The 16023-nt window shown below is 47.9% G+C and overlaps 1 long non-coding RNA gene across 1 annotated transcript; it reads left to right on the forward strand.

The window, feature by feature from the left end:
- The first annotated feature begins 272 nt into the window (after nt 1-272).
- Nucleotides 273-2822, forward strand: LOC148214555 (uncharacterized). Its single transcript, XR_015797781.1, has 3 exons — nt 273-353; nt 2523-2618; nt 2740-2822. It is a non-coding gene; the product is annotated as an uncharacterized LOC148214555 (long non-coding RNA).
- Nucleotides 2823-16023: the final 13201 nt, after the last annotated feature.

A 16023-nucleotide genomic window follows, 5' to 3' on the forward strand; every position in this document is an offset into this window, starting at 1 on the left:
GGTCTTGGGGGATCCCCAGGGGTCTTGGACCACACTTTAAGAAACCCTGATCTAGTAAACATTCAGTGGCCAATTATCTTGGATTGCCACTTCCCAGTCATGAATACTGGGGACTCGTTGGGGGATCACCAAAGCCCACCTCTACTCTTTACCATCCTGTCCATGCAATTGGACACGTGTTTCTTCGACTTGTGTAAAGATGTAATGTTTACTCTTTGGTGCAGGCATCCTGTATGCACGCTTCCTCTCCATCAAGTTTCAAGGATAGCGTGCGAGGTTGCAAAAGAGGCTTAAATACACTCGTCAGGACATTTACTACCTTTCAAGTGAATAAGACCTTTCTGATCAGTTCGGTAAGACTCTCTTTGTTTAATCCTGCAGTGGAATTTTGGGGTACATTTTGGTTTTGGGGAGCAGAAGGGCTTTCACAATGAAAAATTTACGGCTACGAAGGAGGTGTGTGAATAGGTGCCATAGCAGGAAGGACCAAGGATGAAGATTAGCCCCCTCCACACCCCTAATCCTGATTCAGCCTCTCTGTGGCTGCTTGTTCCATTAAAAACGGAGTCCCGGGTACAACTGGACTGTGATGCAATGGAACATCAGCGCATCAGGGCCATGACACTGGTGGGCAGGATTTAAATGCCAGGTGAGTGTGCGCGCACAAGCAATTCCTTCCGAACAAGGGTTTTCTCTGTATGTCAGAGCTGTTCCACCTCGGATGAAGAGGCTCGAGTTTACCTCTGTAAAAGTTAGCTGCAATTTGTCATTGGGTGCCAAACAAGGGGGAAACGATGAAATATCCAGAGAGTCATCTCTTAACGAGCTTTAATTAATTGACTGTCATTCTCATGAAATTGCAATGCGGTGAAATTAGATTTACTCCCTCGCTTGGTGGAGAATGCCCCTACCCCAGCACTCTAGAGACTGTAATGACTATGGGTGAGAAATTTGTAAATTTCTGCCACTTGCCACCATAGGCTGACTTGAACTGAATCAAATTCACGGGATCAAAGGTGTGTCTGGGCCAATGTTTCTCAACGTTGGCAGCTTGAAGATGTGTGGACTTCAATGCCCAGAATTCCCCAGCCAGCCAGGCTGGCTGGGGAATTCTGGGCGTTGAAGTCCACACATCTTCAAGCTGCCAACGTTGAGAAGCACTGGTCTAGAGGAAGGGATTTGAAACCCATTAGCTGGCCAGCTAGGAGACATGGGAACTGGAGTCCAACAGCATCTGGAGGGCTACAGATACTCTTCCCTAGAATTAAGATTTCTAAGAAGAAAGATTACAGTAACCCTATTCGTAGTCAGTGTGGCTAACTTAAAGCCAAACCCACAAAGTTTGCTTGAACTGTGAGCCACTCAGAGTCACCCGTTGGGGGAGATGGGTGGCATACAAATGTAATAAATAAGTAAAATAAATAAATAAACTCCCTGGAAGATCAGTTTCCTTAGCCTCCTCCACAGGGGTGTCTGCAGGGTGTGGTCAAAAAAGTCAAGATAGTGGCTGCAACGGTGTGATCAATGAGTGCACCAACGTGGACACCATCAACGCTCCACCTGTTTCTTATGTACAGCTATGAAACAGGAAGAGCATTGATCACACCATTGAAGCCACCATCTTGACTTTTTTGACCACACGTACAGTCACCCTTGCTGCTCTGTCTCTTCCACTAGGTTGTTCCAAAATGTATTTATCAGCTGCAGGATTTCCTGCAATACAGAGGACCCTGTGTTACCTTTCCATCATAGGTATAGGTAATCCTCGTTTAGTGACCACAACTGGGATCAGCAACTTGGTCATTAAGCAAAGCGGTTGCTAAGTGAAATCACAATTGTGCTTATGCTCTGACTTCGGCTGTCTTTTGTTTGCAACGATTGGATGTAAAGTTACTTTTTATCACCGTCGTAACTGCAAACAGTCACTAAAGGAGGCAGTCACTAAGTGAGGACTGCCTGTAGGTAGGTTGAACCAGCACTGAAGGACCACTCGGGCCCCATTCAGGGCCAAGAAGTGATGTCAGGGTTCCCAAGGAAGAATGCAGTCAGCAAGGTCTGTTCAGTCTGAGGAGGAAGGGAATGGAGAAAGTCCTCATCTTCATGGAATCCAAGTTCATCTCATCAGCACAAGCACTGGGGCAATTCCACACAGAGCTTTTTTTTTTTTTAGCATGGGGCAGAGTAAAACTGGCACTCCCTGCCACAAGGTCTGTGTCCAGGAGCTCTGCTCCTTCTTGAAAAGAAATGAAAAGCAGGCTTCGAGGCGGCCTTTTCCAACCTCCAGCTGCAAGCAACCACAACTTCAGCACATCTGGAGGACATCAGGTTGGAGAAGATTGCTGTAACGTTCCGTCTCCCGGTGCTTTTCCCAGCATGCCGAAGTATATTTATTACTCTTCGGAAATGGAACTGCTCTGATGTTTCTAGCAAGCCGTCGGTGTTCACCCATGCTTTTGCTGCCGCTGAAGAAAAGGAGAACTGTCTCTTGCTGGACCTTCTCCCTTTCTCTTTCAAATCCCCAGATCTACCTGTTCCACAAATGTTTGGGCCAGAGGAACCATGTCTCCTACTTAACAGGGACAGTCCTCTCCTAGCAGGACAGACCAAGTTAAATCCAGGTAAAAACCAGAAGTTAAAAACAGCTGGGATCTCCAGGCAATCTCTGCACACTTGTGCCATGGGTAGAACAGCAGTTATGTAGCTCACCAGCCTATCCTTGTATTTCTGCTTGAATTACAGCATCTCAGTTGGATCTATAGCTCTGCACCAGGATGGGGAAACCGTAGTCCTCCAGATGTTCTCAGGCTACCACACCAATCGTCCTGGCCAAGACCAAGGGACGCTGGGAGGTAGATGATGTGTCCGCCACTATGTTTGAAGCTAAGCGTGTTTGTTCTTCTCTGTTTATTCTTGCCTTCACTTTTAATTTAATTTTAATTGGGTTTTGCCACTTAGAGACTGTGTGACTCCACATGACTCTAGGCAGCTTGCAATTTTAGAAATAAGGAACAGGAAAAAAGGAAGACAAATCAGATATGTCCAGAAAGAAACCATCCAGACCAGCCCCCCAAAATTCATCCACCTTGCCTATAGCATTCTCCATTCTCTTTCATCCCTCCCATGCTGGATTTGACTGGGGTTGAGTTTATCTGACACAACCTGGTGACTGAATTAACCCAGATTCTGAATTTACCCTAGACATTGAGCCATATGCTAAGCAGTGCACTTAGCATCTGAGCTTTTATGGGGGACAAAAAACCCTAACCCAGTGTTGTCCAAACTTGGCCACTTTAAGATGAGTGGACTTCAACTCCCAGAATTCCCCAGCTGGCTGGGGAATTCTGGGAGTTGAAGTCCACTCATCTTAAAGTGGCCAAGTTTGGACAACACTGCCCTAACTGATGAGTCACGTTAACCCAACTTAACATATGCCATGGAAGCATCTACTCAGTCTTTTATCAGACCTGGTTAAAAGTGTTGCGTGAACGTGGCCTGTGTGTTTCCCAAAGCAGGGGCTTTTTTTCTCATTTGGTCATGTGGAATACCTGGAATCCAGCAGAAAAGAGAAGTCATGGGGAGAGGGGCGGCGATTAAGCATCAACTGTCGAGTTTCTATATCCTGCTGATCTTGCCTGTCCAACGAGTCTCACATTTGAAGTTTTGTTTGTTTGTCTTCTAGGACTTCCACTTGGGTCGGGAGCATACAGGCCCACCATTGCAAAACACTGTGTAACAGCAGAAAACATAGACAGACAAACAGGTAATGGGTAGGAGGAATAGCCTTGAGGAACAGGAGAAAGAGCCACTACTAAGACAACAGTCAGATAAAAGAAACTTGAGTCTGGGGCAGAACTGTAATCTGAGAAAGCCTCTCAGACAAGCCCCTCCCCAATTCACCCAAAAATAAAGGGAGGGAGGGGGGAAGCACATTCAGACTTGCAAGATTCTGTTACTATAACCTTATAATACAGAAAAAGTAGTATTAGCCTGCATGACTTTGGTTTCTGGGTCAGATCTACCTTGAAGGGCTGACAAAGGGGTACACTTTTTAAGAAGATGTTGTGCAAATACTGGGCACATGTTCTCAGTTCATACAGTTCTTGTTCAGAAGCTTCCCCTAGCACACAGCTCTTAATTCAGCTCCTTGGCACATGGGCATTAGAACACTTTTGGGTCTTGTCCACCCTTCTGAGAAGTAAAATGTAGGTTTCCCAAGGTTAACAGGATGAAGCACGTGGCAGAATTTTCAGAAGTCTCGTGCTGTGCCCAATCGCTGGGTAGAAAGTGAAAATGAATCTGCAACAGGAAGACTGTTGGCACTTGAAGACATATATGCTCACTCTATGACTGCACTGGAAAGCCCTGTGTGAGATTTAATGTAGCTTCATGTAAAACAAGAATCTTTCCATTGATTGTAAGCGCTCTTTACGTTTCTGCTATCATGCGGGCTGGGGAATTCTGGGAGTTGAAGTCCACACATCTTAAAGTGGCCAAGTTTGAAAAACACTGATCTAAAGACACAGTGCAGGTTTTCCAAAGTTTCTTTCTTAAGCCATTTTTTTTCCTGAGAAGCGGGCGGGGGGGAAGGCAGAACATGGGGGAGAAAACATTGGAGGTTTACAGTGGAAAGGCTGCATTAAAAAAAAAAAAAAGCTTAAATAAAAACGAAAGCCTAAAATGTTTAAACACTGAAAAAAGAAGGCATGCGTTTTGTTTCTTTAAAAAAAATTAAAAACAAAAATCTTTTTTAGACTTTCAAAGAATTAAAGCAAACAGTCAACAAGAGTTAAAGCAAAAGATGTAAAGAAATGAATGTCAATGTCAAAAAACATTTAAACACTTAACCATGACAGAATACATGCTCTTTCTTAAGACATTTTAAAAATTAAAAGTATTTTTTTTTTAATTACAAACAGAAATAAAGCTAACCTCACGGGATTGTTGTGGGGAAAATAGGAGGAGGAAGGAGTATTAAGTATGTCTGCTGCCTTGAATAATTTATAAAAAATAATAAAGGCGGGATGGAAAAAAATCTAAAAAACAAAATCGCACTAAAATGAAAAATAAAATTAAAATGAGGCTGGGGGTTTGCATGAAGCCCCCTCTGTCCATTAAGCATTATCCCAACTGGTTGAGTCAGGAACCCCAAAAACTTATTTTTAACTCCCATTCTCTGGGGGCTGCATCTCGCTTCTCCACTCCCCCTCTTTGCAAGCCAGGCCAACCCTTGCTCTAGCTTTTTAAGGGGTCAGTTTGATAACTTGAGGCTGAAGAAGTACTTGCCCTTTAGCCTGGCACACGAGTCAGGAACCCCGGAGTTAATTCATGAAGGTAAAGCAGGGAAAAGTGGGCAGGCGGGGGGGGGGGGGGCTAAGAAGGTCAGGGTCTCTCGCCTGCTAACAGAGAACGCTGTGCTTGTAAAGATGGGCTGGTGGGCGACCAGGCGCAGCCCTTGTGCTGTGGGAAAGTGCCCGCCACCTCTTAAATGCTCTTTCTGTGCATAGCCGCCTGGGGAGATAGATGTACAAGGGCAGCGTCCAAGACTTCTTCCAAGAAAGCGGTCTCTGCAGGGGATGGTCCAAAAAGTCAAGATGGTGATTGCATCTTGTCTGTGTGTGTGCGTGTGTGTGTGTTTACATTTTGGGGATACGAAACCTGTCCTTGATCTCAAGTACTTGTGGGGTGTAGCGGTTCATGTCAGAGGAGGACGCAGAGAGATCCAGCTTGGAAGCTCTGGAGGCCTGGAGTGGCCAGCTCCTGGAACTAGGTCAGCCTACCTCGCAGGGAGGAACCTCAGATAAAATGGGGCAGTTGCATTCTCTGCTTTCCTCCAGAAGGGCAAGGCATAGACTCCTAACCCAGGAAAGGGCCGCCAAAACCAGATTCCATGCAGGGATTCAGATGAAAGGATCCCCAAAGATCTAACCAAGGGTTTCTCAACCTTGGCAACTTTAAGATGCATGGACTTCAAGTCCCAGAATTCCCCAGCCAGCATGCATGGACTTCAAGTCCCAGAATTCCCCAGCTAGCAAGCAAGGGTTGAAATCCACACACCTTAAAGCTGCCAAGGTGGAGAAACACTGCCCTAAACACATCTGGCGAAGGGAAACCCATCACCAATCTGTTTTTTTATCTCTCTTTAATTTTATCATATTAACAAATGTGCTAAGTCTACAACTGCAAAGCCCTGACTGTTTTATTGCAACCCGGTGGACCAGTGGCATGTGAGTGAGACAACACAGAACTGCAAAGTGCCGTTTCCCAGTGCGCAATCTTAACTTAAAAGTTGCACTTTTGAAAAGTGGCCAATGGAAAGAAGGTTATTGCTTAAAAAAAAATAAAACCAAATCAAAGGGAATTCACCTTTCGGCTAGGACACCCGGGTCCCTTGGAGACCCCAAAGGGCAGGATCAAATTTCTCAAAAGAGTCAGCCCCGCTCACACTGCTGTCCTCCAGACTCCCAGAATCCTTTGCCAGCACATCTGGGCCTTGAAATGCAACCCATCTGGAGGAGAGCAGGTTGAAGGCGGCTGTTACCATCTGACACTTTCCAGAGTTTCAAAGTCTTTCCCCTCAAGATGACCTTGATAGCCTATTAATAAGCTGCCATTTCTGGAGGCTAAGCCATTACACAAGAGCTCCGCGCGGGTCTTTCCCCCTCCGCTCGCTTCGAAGGGAATGAATAACTGGATTGTGCAACGCTGACCCGTTGGCCTGGCTAATATTTTTTTAAAGCCCCCCCCCTTAAAGGCCAGCCTCTCCACTCCACCCCAGGCGTCAACAGAAGAACTGCATTCTTGTCTTCCCCCCCAAAAAAAACGTAAGCCTTTCCCATCTTCTGGAGCGATCCGGCTCTGCCCGACGGTGGTTTTGCAGAAGGTTGTAGCAGGAAAAACCGTAGGATAAACCCGATATGCTTTAAGTGCCGCGTCGTAAAACCCTTCGGGTTGCACGTGGGATCCTCCTGTTTGAACATCTGGGTTGCACAACCTCTTCTGGCCAGAGTCCCATCGCAAGTTGTGGTGAAGGGGACGGGTGCGAGACACCCTTTTTAATGGACTACGGAGCCAAGAAAATCTTTTTTTTTCCCCCTACTTCTTCTCTAGGAGACCAAAAGACTTTAAGTGGGAAATGGAGGGGAAGCAGTTTCTGGCTCTTTCCCTCTTCCTGCAACAGGGAGACCTGACCCTTTCCGCTGGCAAATCTTCCTTCTCCGATCGGGTACCTTCCACCAGCCGTGTCGGAACTACAACTCCCATCAGGCTTGAATGGAGTCGAGGGTCACCCCAGTCCGAGCCACGTCTGTCCACTGGTCCTTTTCTAAGAGTCACCAAGAAGCAATGTGGACGTCGTACCTGTGACTGAATTAATACCTGCGGGTTTGGCCCGTGGAGGCTTAGATGAGTCCAGGACGATGCCATCTTCACCAGCGGGCACACCTCCCCTGCAGGGTGGTTGTTCTGGGCCTTGAGGAAAAGTAGGATATACATCGACCAAAGGAAATTTAAACATGCATTTTGGTCAAAAATTGTTTATTCATTTTATTCAATCTGGAGGCCGCCCGACGCTGGGCAGCTGACACGCAAGGACTAGAAACAGTAAAAGTTCTGCTCCCCCCGTCATCATGAATGGTCTCGAGTCTTTTTATATAGAATTATTGTTTAGCTAATTTAATATGGGCATTTATATTTTTACTGTTTTTACCTTTTGGATTTTAATTGTGAGCCACCCAGAGTCACCCTCTGGGGGAGATGGGCGGCATATAAATTTAATAAATAAAATAAAATAAAATAAAATGTTATTTGCAAAACAGAAAGACTCCTGATGGGGTTAAAACCTCTTCTTCCCCCAAATGCAGTACCAAAGGCCCAGACATTGTCAAGGAGTGCCCAGTTGCTACTAACCCTTTCAGTTAAAAAAAGCAGAAGACGATCCACTTCTTTCCGGCAAAGTTCTTCCACAGCCCTGCCTACCTCACAGGGTTGTTGTGAGGACAACCCAAAGCAACTAGTTAATCCATCTTGAGCTCCTGGAAAAAAATGGGGGAGGGATTATAAATCTAGCAGACAAATAAATGAAGCAGAGAGGGTGGTGTACACTTCTGGATTTTGTGGGCATGGAAAAGAGGGAAGCGGAAAGATGGGGCTGGAGTTGGGGGAGCAGGTTGGAAGCGGAAAATAATACAGAAACATTTCCCCTGCAGATGAGTTTATTTTTAACTAGCTTTTATTTCTCGTTTACTTCTATTTTAATTCATATTGTTTTAGTTTTTGAATGACTGCCTTGCAAGTTGCCTAGTTTGAATGGGGTTTTCATTTTGCATATTATTTTATTTTATTGTATACATTTTTATGCAGACTGTTGTTTTTTTACTTTAGGGTGTTTTCTGGTAACCCACTCAGAGAGCTTCGGCTATGGGACGGTTGTAAACACTGATAAAATAAGAAAATCTGTCATTCATCAGAGTCTTGCTAATGGCAGGAAAAAGTAGCTTGCCTAGCGCGCCTTCCTCCTCTTTTTCCCCACAACAAACTTGCAAGGTAGGCTGGGTGGAAACAATGGGACGGGCCCAAAGTTACCCAAGTTGCCACTGAGATTTTGAAACAAACCATGACTCGTGTTTGCAAGGTTGCTTTTAATAGGCCATTGCCCATCAGAAATTATCATTCTCCCTGTAGGGCAATCTTGGGCTTTCTCCTGTTTTCCAGAAATGTGGTTTATGCAAAGAAACTCAAACCAGTTGCGCTGTGCATTTTGACCAGTCTCACGAGTGCCCCCTTCCTCCAAAAGTGCTCAAAAATAAAACTCACACCCCGAAAGGAGGGAAGCCGCTAAAACATTAAGGCTGGCCCTCCAACGAACTTCATAAAAGCAGAGGTCTTTCCCTCCTGTTTGCTTCCTGACTAATTGGAAGTGGGAGATACACTGCTCCTGACCAAGGAGGCTCAGAGGCATGGAAGCGGCTTTTCTTTTCCCTCCCCTTCCTGCCTCTGTCTTCTCCTGCCAAACCAGTCTGACTAGCGGCAGGCCCTGAGCAACAAGAGCGGCGTGATCCTCCTTCCAAGGTTGGAAGAGTTTTCCTCCGTGGGCCGCGTGCCAGCTGTCAGCGCTGTCCGAGGCAGAGCAACCGGTTTCATGGAGCAAATACAGAGGCAGGACGCCCAACAGCCCTGTCTCTTCGACACCCCCCCCCCCCCGCCTCGAGGCGGCTTTGTCCCCCTGGCCTGGAATTTGTGCAGCAAGGCGTGCCTCCTTTTGCATTTTATTTTATTTCAAAAGGACGGAATTGTTTACCCTGAAAAACCCAGGTGCTTCTAAAACAGCTTTCTGGGAATGCATTATTCTTACGTTCCTTTAAGCCAGGGTTTCTCAACCTCAGCAGCTTTAAAACGTGTGGACTTCAACCCCCAGAATTCCCGAGGCGGCATGCATGGACTTCAACCCCCAGAATCCCCTAGTCGGCATTGCAGAATTGAATCTCTGTGGGAGCTCCCTGGAGGCTGGTTTGTTACAAGGAATATTACGACAGGAATATTATCAGTGAATCGTGTTGCATTAGGGAGAGGGCATGATCGCTGAGATCCTATTTAACTATGGTTTGCTGAAGAAACCGCACTTGGCTGGCTTGATGCAAGGAGCTAAGCCACAGTGAATAAATCTCGGTCTGGCTCAAGGCAAGATAAGGGCCCAGCCCTGTCCTCCACAGCTACTACTGACTAATCCCTATCTGGGGGGGGGGGGGATCCTGTTCTGAGTTGCTGGAAATGGGAAACCGTTTTTAAAATGGATTTAGACAACGAATTTAACCCGCTTAAACGTCTTGAAAGGGAATGGACAAGGGCAACAGTGACATGCAGAAATGCAGTTGCCCCCAGTTGCATCCAATATTACAATCGACAATTCAGATCTGTTATGTCAGGTCCTTTCAATATTATAAAGCAGTGTTTCTCAACCTTGGCAACTTGAAGATGGGTGGACTTCAACTCCCAGAATTCCCCAGCCAGCTTTGCTGGCTGGGGAATTCTGGGAGTTGAAGTCCACCCATCTTCAAGTTGCCAAGGTTGAGAAACACTGTTTCAAAGGCTTGCATCTAAACTTTTCATTCCACTTATGCATCTCTTTTCTCATGCTTAATATTCCTTGCAGTTTATCATTCCGGACACGGGGTTGTATTCATCGCCGGTCTGTGCCTGCAACCCATTCGACCGACAATCCCCCGTTAAGGATCCCCGCGAGCGTCCTGTATCCAGCTGGCGCACGGAAGAGGGCTTCTGCGTCCCAAAAGATGCCCGCTCCTATTTGCGCGTTCACTTGCATTCCCGGCACGGCTTTCGCCCTTTGCAACGGGTTGCAAAATGGGCAGAAAAAGGCCTCCCATTTGCAGCCCTTCCAGCCCGGCCGAGCAGCTCCCTCCCGGCCTTTCTCCCTGGCTGAGTCATGCCGGAGACCTCTGGCCTCTGACTCAGCAACTCCAAGCCCGTGCCAGGCTCAACCAATCTGCCTTTCGCTGCAAAAGGACACGCTGTGGTTGCTTCGTATCGGCCTCCCGTCCAGCTGGCCGTTGAAATGCCGATTTTTCTAGTTGGCCATTTCCTTGACCCGGCATTCTGGCTCGCCCAGGCAAATCTAGCCGGTCTGACTTGCCCACCGTGCCAACCCCTCAGCTGAGATCCAGCCTCTGCCTCTCCAGTCCCACTTCAAACCCCCGTTTCCCTCTTTTTCCCCTCCGTGGCGTCCTCCCCCTCCGACTTCCAGTTTAGAAAGCCGCTGATTCATAACGGGTGGAAACGTTATCTTGCCATCCTCGCCATCTCAATCCTGTGCAAGCCAGGCGGGCTGTTTAGCCACCACGGGCTGCGTGGGGGGCATCTTCTGTTTTGGAAACCTTTGCCTATATATGGGCTCGGAATGCACGCTGGGTTCCGTCATGTGGCCGAGACATCCACAGCTGGCTTCTTAGTCATGTCCAAGTCACGCTGTCATCATCCTGCAGTGTGGTCACGCTACAAGCCGCCTTCTGCAACCCGTTGCCCTCTGGGTGTGTTCCGTGCAGCAATTCCCCATGCCCTCCACGAGAGTTGGAGTTTTCAACTTGTATCCCTTTCCTGCAATACTCTGGATGATCACTAGAGGGCAGCAGGACACAATGCTTTCTGGCTCTTGGGGCTGCCCTCTCGTGGCCATCCTGGGTATTGCAGCCCAAGATTGGCAGCTGTTAGTCCACCACCGCAGGAGAGCCCTAAGTCAGGGGAAGGGTGGTATGTAGGAAATCAGAATTGCCAAGTGGCATCTGCAGAGAATTATTTTAAAAACAAACAGTTGTAGATAGTGTTTTCTTCCTTCCTTCCTTCCTTCCTTCCTTCCTTCCTTCCTTCCTTCCTTCCTTCCTTCCTTCCTTCCTTCCTTCCTTCCTTCCTTCCTTTTCAAAATAACTGAATGTTCCCTATCATTTGTTGAGAATTTCCAACCTCAGAATGTCGATCATCCTTGCCGCCAACCTCTAACCCTAACCCTGCCCTGCCCCTTATTTCTCCCTGAAAGACCACCACCCGGTTTGCAAAGCACTTGAAAAACCAGCGCACAAGAGAGAGCCTTTGGGGAGGAGGCCTCAGCCGTGGGCAAGGGCAGAATTTGATGGTGGGCGCAGGGTGTGGTCTGTGGGTGTAAGGAGCAGCAAGTCCCTCGCAGGAAGGGAATCGCGCTCCTCCTCCGCGGGTCCTCGCAGCTGACCCCCTTCCCCCGAACGCCCTTTGCAGCTGCATCCAAGGCCCTTTGCAGCTGCATCCAAGGACCGCTGCTTCCCGCCTCCACCCCAGCGCAACGCCGAGGCTCAGCCAGCAAAGCAAAGCCCTCGCCTTCGGAGCAGCTGCTGGGTAAACAAGGCCCTGTTGCTTGATACCTGTCAAGGCCAGAGCACTTACTCTTCTCTTTCTTTCTCTTTTTCCCCTTTCTTTCTCTTTTGTCTTTCTTCCCTTCCCTTCTCTCCCTCTCTCTTCCTTCCGTTTCCTCCCTTCCCATTCTCTCCTTCCCTGCCTTCCTTCTTTTCCTTCCCTTATTCTCCCCCCTCATTATCCTTCCTCTCTTTCTCTTCCCTTCCCTCCCCTTCCTTCCTTCCTTCCTCCCTCCCCCTCCCTTCTCATTATCCTTCCTCTTTCTTCCCCCTCCCTCTTTCCCTTCCCTTCATCTCTCTTTCTCTCCTTCCTTCCTTCCACTGCAGAGCTTCCTACTTCATCTTCTGTTTCCTTCCCGCAGCTTTTGAAGGTTGGTGCTAAAGAGCTTATAAGGAAGGAAAACGGGGGCCGCCAGAGGAAATAAAACGATGGCTGAGCCACTGGCTTGAGAAAACTCCAAGCCACCCAGAAGGTTCCTCTTTGGAAGGAAGCTTGGGATTTTCATTTCTGCTGCTGGAGAGCAGGTCCTCTGGCGCTCGCCCCACTCCATGGATGCAGATCCTCCACTGAGACCGGAACCTCGGAGCTCGGGGGGGGGGGCCAAGTGTTCATGGCTCCCTGCCCGGACCAATATCCACATAATTCCCCCCCCCCAAACAGGAGGGTGCAGGAAAGCCCCACACGATTTGGGATGATGCTTTAACTCCAAGGGGATGATGCTTTAACTCCAACTTCGGCTGCCTTGAAGGCAAATGAATAATTCCATGGCAGCATCGCACATTTTTTCCGCCAGATGTGTCTCGGGGACAACGACACCCATCATCCCTCTATAGAAAAAAAGAAAAGGAGAGGAAATGAAAGGAAAGGAAAACACCTGAAGGGGTGGTTGCAGTCCCCTCCCCCCAGGGCTGCATATCCTGAAAGAGGAACAAAGACGCCAAGACTCTGCAACCAATGACCCAGAGAGCTGATGGCCTTGGAGAACGGACACCTTCCCTTTGCATTCCCGCACAGGGCCGGGGATTAGGCTAAATGACCTCTGGGGGCATCTTCCCTGCTATGTTTGGCTGCTGCCTCTTCCTGAATTGCAAAAAAGAAAAAAAAAGACAGAATTCTCATGCCTGTTGCAACTCTCCATTAAAGTGCCCTAAACAACCTGGGCTCTCCACCTCTTTGGACTCCAATTCCCCTAAACCCTGGCCTGAGAAGATGGCCTGAGGCCCATGAGAACTGAAGTCCAAAATTTCTGGAGGTTACCACGTGGTCTACTTTTCTAGGGACTGGTTCCAGAAAGGGGGGAAATGCTACATTGCACGCGCTGAGGTTCCTTCCCCCCCCCATCCTGGGGTTGTATTTCTTCAATGACCGGGGGGGGGGGGAGCGAGCAGGGGGGGGAGAGAGCTATTTAACAGAGCACAGAAGGAACAAATCTCAATCACAGCCTTTTGCATAAAGAGCTGTGTGTCCCTGCTGTTTTGTTTTTTTCATGTTAATTTTAATCTAAACAGGCACCCCCCCCAGCCCCCCTTCTGAAATCCTCCTGTATCGGAGACTGGAGGCGTGTCGCGTTATGGCGGTTGGGATTTTATTTTCACAAGAAATACTTTCAGACAAATAGGTCTGGCAGTTCTTATTACTTCTGGCACTTCTTAGGAGAAACGTCGAGAGGGTAAAACAAGGCACGGCGTTCCAGGCTGGTGCAAAGGGGAAATCAGGGCCAAAGATCTCTGTTTTCTCAGGGCTGATCTGCCCCAGAATGTTCTTCCTGCTCGTGAAATCGACATTGGAGGAGGAGAACCCTGTTAGTCTCTGGTGGCAAAGTTGCAGCTCCCTTCCTCAGAGGCAAATTATGCAAAAATTAAAGCTCACGGAGCTGCAGCTCACGCACGCTTCTGCCTTTTAATAAGATTTATTTGTTGGGAAAGGGGCTCCCCAACGCCTCCTGATTTGTTTCAGGAAGACTCCAGGATCTTTCTTCTCAAGAGGCTCCTGAAAAGATCCCCAATGCCAGCATTTCAGGGCCAATTAAAAAAAATAATAATCTGTGCTTATTTTTATATTCATTCATTCATGTATGTTAATTGGCTGCCCAGCTACCCATATAAAAAGCTCTGGATGGTGAAGAAGGTTAAAAAAACATTCAAAAAAAGCCGGATCGAGGCCCGGTAAAATCTCAGTAACCCTGCCTTCTTCCTCCACCGACTCCTTCAGCCAGCTAACGGTAATCCAAATACAGAATGTTTTTTCAAGAAGCAAAGAACCAACTCTATGAAAAGGGAAGCTAATCAGCAGCTCACAACCTAGCAAAAAAGATGCATTTTGGTGGCAAATTTGAAGACGGAGCGGGCAGTAGGTCAAGATGAGGGCTGTGCCCCTGTGATCGAAGTTCGGACTGTTTTCTTATGTGCACTGCGCATAAAAAACAGGTGGATCTGGGCACAGCCTCCATCTTGACTTTATTGACCATATCCTGCAGACACTTTTGCCTCCCCATCCCCGGAAGGAACGCCTTTCACAGGTTGGGTGCAATGCAGAAAAAGGGCCCCCTTCCACCTCATCCAGCGTCCTCGAGAAATGCGAAATGGAGGCAACTCCCACAGCTCTCAGCGCTGCAAAAGATTCATAACAGGACAAGCAATCCCGGACAGAAGCAGGTCCTAAGCCACTGAGGGCTTTCAAGATTAATACTAATTGTGTTCAGAACATCAGAGCAAGCCGTTCAGCGCATGGCACTGCAGGATCTTAGCGCCTTGCACTGGCTCTCAGCCAAGCTGTGGGTTTTGCACCAACGTCCGGCCACTTTTCAAAGGCGGCCCCTGGTAGGGCACTTGCAGTAATCAAGCCAAGATGCACCCGCCTTTATAGGGCTGGTGCGTGGTCTGTCCTCTTTGCAATGATCTTGAAAACCCAAGTGGGATCGTCCATGCGCTGGGTGATGAAACCCCAGCCCTGTGTTGTTCGACTGCTGCAACCACTCTTATTTCAAGAACCAACAGCAGTGGTGTCGAGGGAGGAAGGGAGGGAAAGAGGAGAGAGGGAGAGAGAAGGAAGGAAGGAAGGAAGGAAGGAAGGAAGGAAGGAAGGAAGGAAGGAAGGAAGGAAGGGAGGGAGGGAGGGAGGGAGGGAGGGGAGGGGAGGGGAGGGAGGAAGGAAGGAAGGAAGGAAGGATAGAGAAAGGAGGGAGGGAGGAGAGAGGGATAGAGAAGGAAAGGAAAGGAAAGGAAAGGAAAGGAAAGGAAAGGAAAGGAAAGGAAAGGAAAGGAAAGGAAAGGAAAGGAAAGGAAAGGAAAGGAAAGGAAAGGAAAGGAAAGGAAAGGAAAGGAAAGGAAAGGAAAGGAAAATATGCATTTCAATCCATCAAAATGGGACAAGGAACTCCGCTTTATCCCGCCCCCCCGAAAGCAACCACTGTTTACCTGTTTGTTAGTTCAGACACCTTGGAAATTCAGTTTACGGCATAATAAACCAATAAACCCTTAAAGTGGTGCAAGATTCTCTGTTGTTTTAATTAAAGTACGGGACATTGAATTAAGGGCGAGGGCGATTCAGTGCCAACTTTGAGTAACTGGCAACATCTTGTTATCTACGCAATCTCCCCCATGCAAGGTTCACACTGTAAGTGGCCATTTATCATCCGCCTTCTAAAGAGGGCAGGCCTTTTCACTTCCAAAGTCTGCAGCAAGGAGGGCTAGAAACTTAAGCCGAGGATCGAATCGCACAGGACATCTTGCAGCTGCAGACCCACGCATAGTTGCTCAGAAGGGTTTACTTCTGAATAAATACACCCGAGACTTGAGGTCTAGGTGAGCTGTGTGCTGCCCTTAATTTATTGCAGGATGGGTGGAAGTGAGATTAACCTATCCAGCAGACACAATGCCTCTCCAAAACCTCTCTGTGGATGATCATCTGTTCATGATGAAGGTGGCCTATCTTCTGCTGCCTCTTATCTAAGTAAACATCACCGAAACACGTCGAGCACGTTGGTTAGCTTTGCAAAGGCACCGCTCTTGTGCCACACTTTCTGCCTGGGGTCAAAAGAGACGGAGATGCCTAATACACTCAGCTAAAGCCCAATTCAGCTACGGGATTTTTGTTTTTGTTTTAGTGGGGAAAATCTTTCACCGGGGTAGG

This window comes from Python bivittatus, unplaced genomic scaffold, assembly GCF_059951505.1.
Source record: "Python bivittatus isolate LINGU-HERP-01145 unplaced genomic scaffold, Pbiv_v1 ctg000610_np1212, whole genome shotgun sequence".
In the NCBI taxonomy this organism is placed as follows: Eukaryota; Metazoa; Chordata; class Lepidosauria; order Squamata; family Pythonidae; genus Python; species Python bivittatus.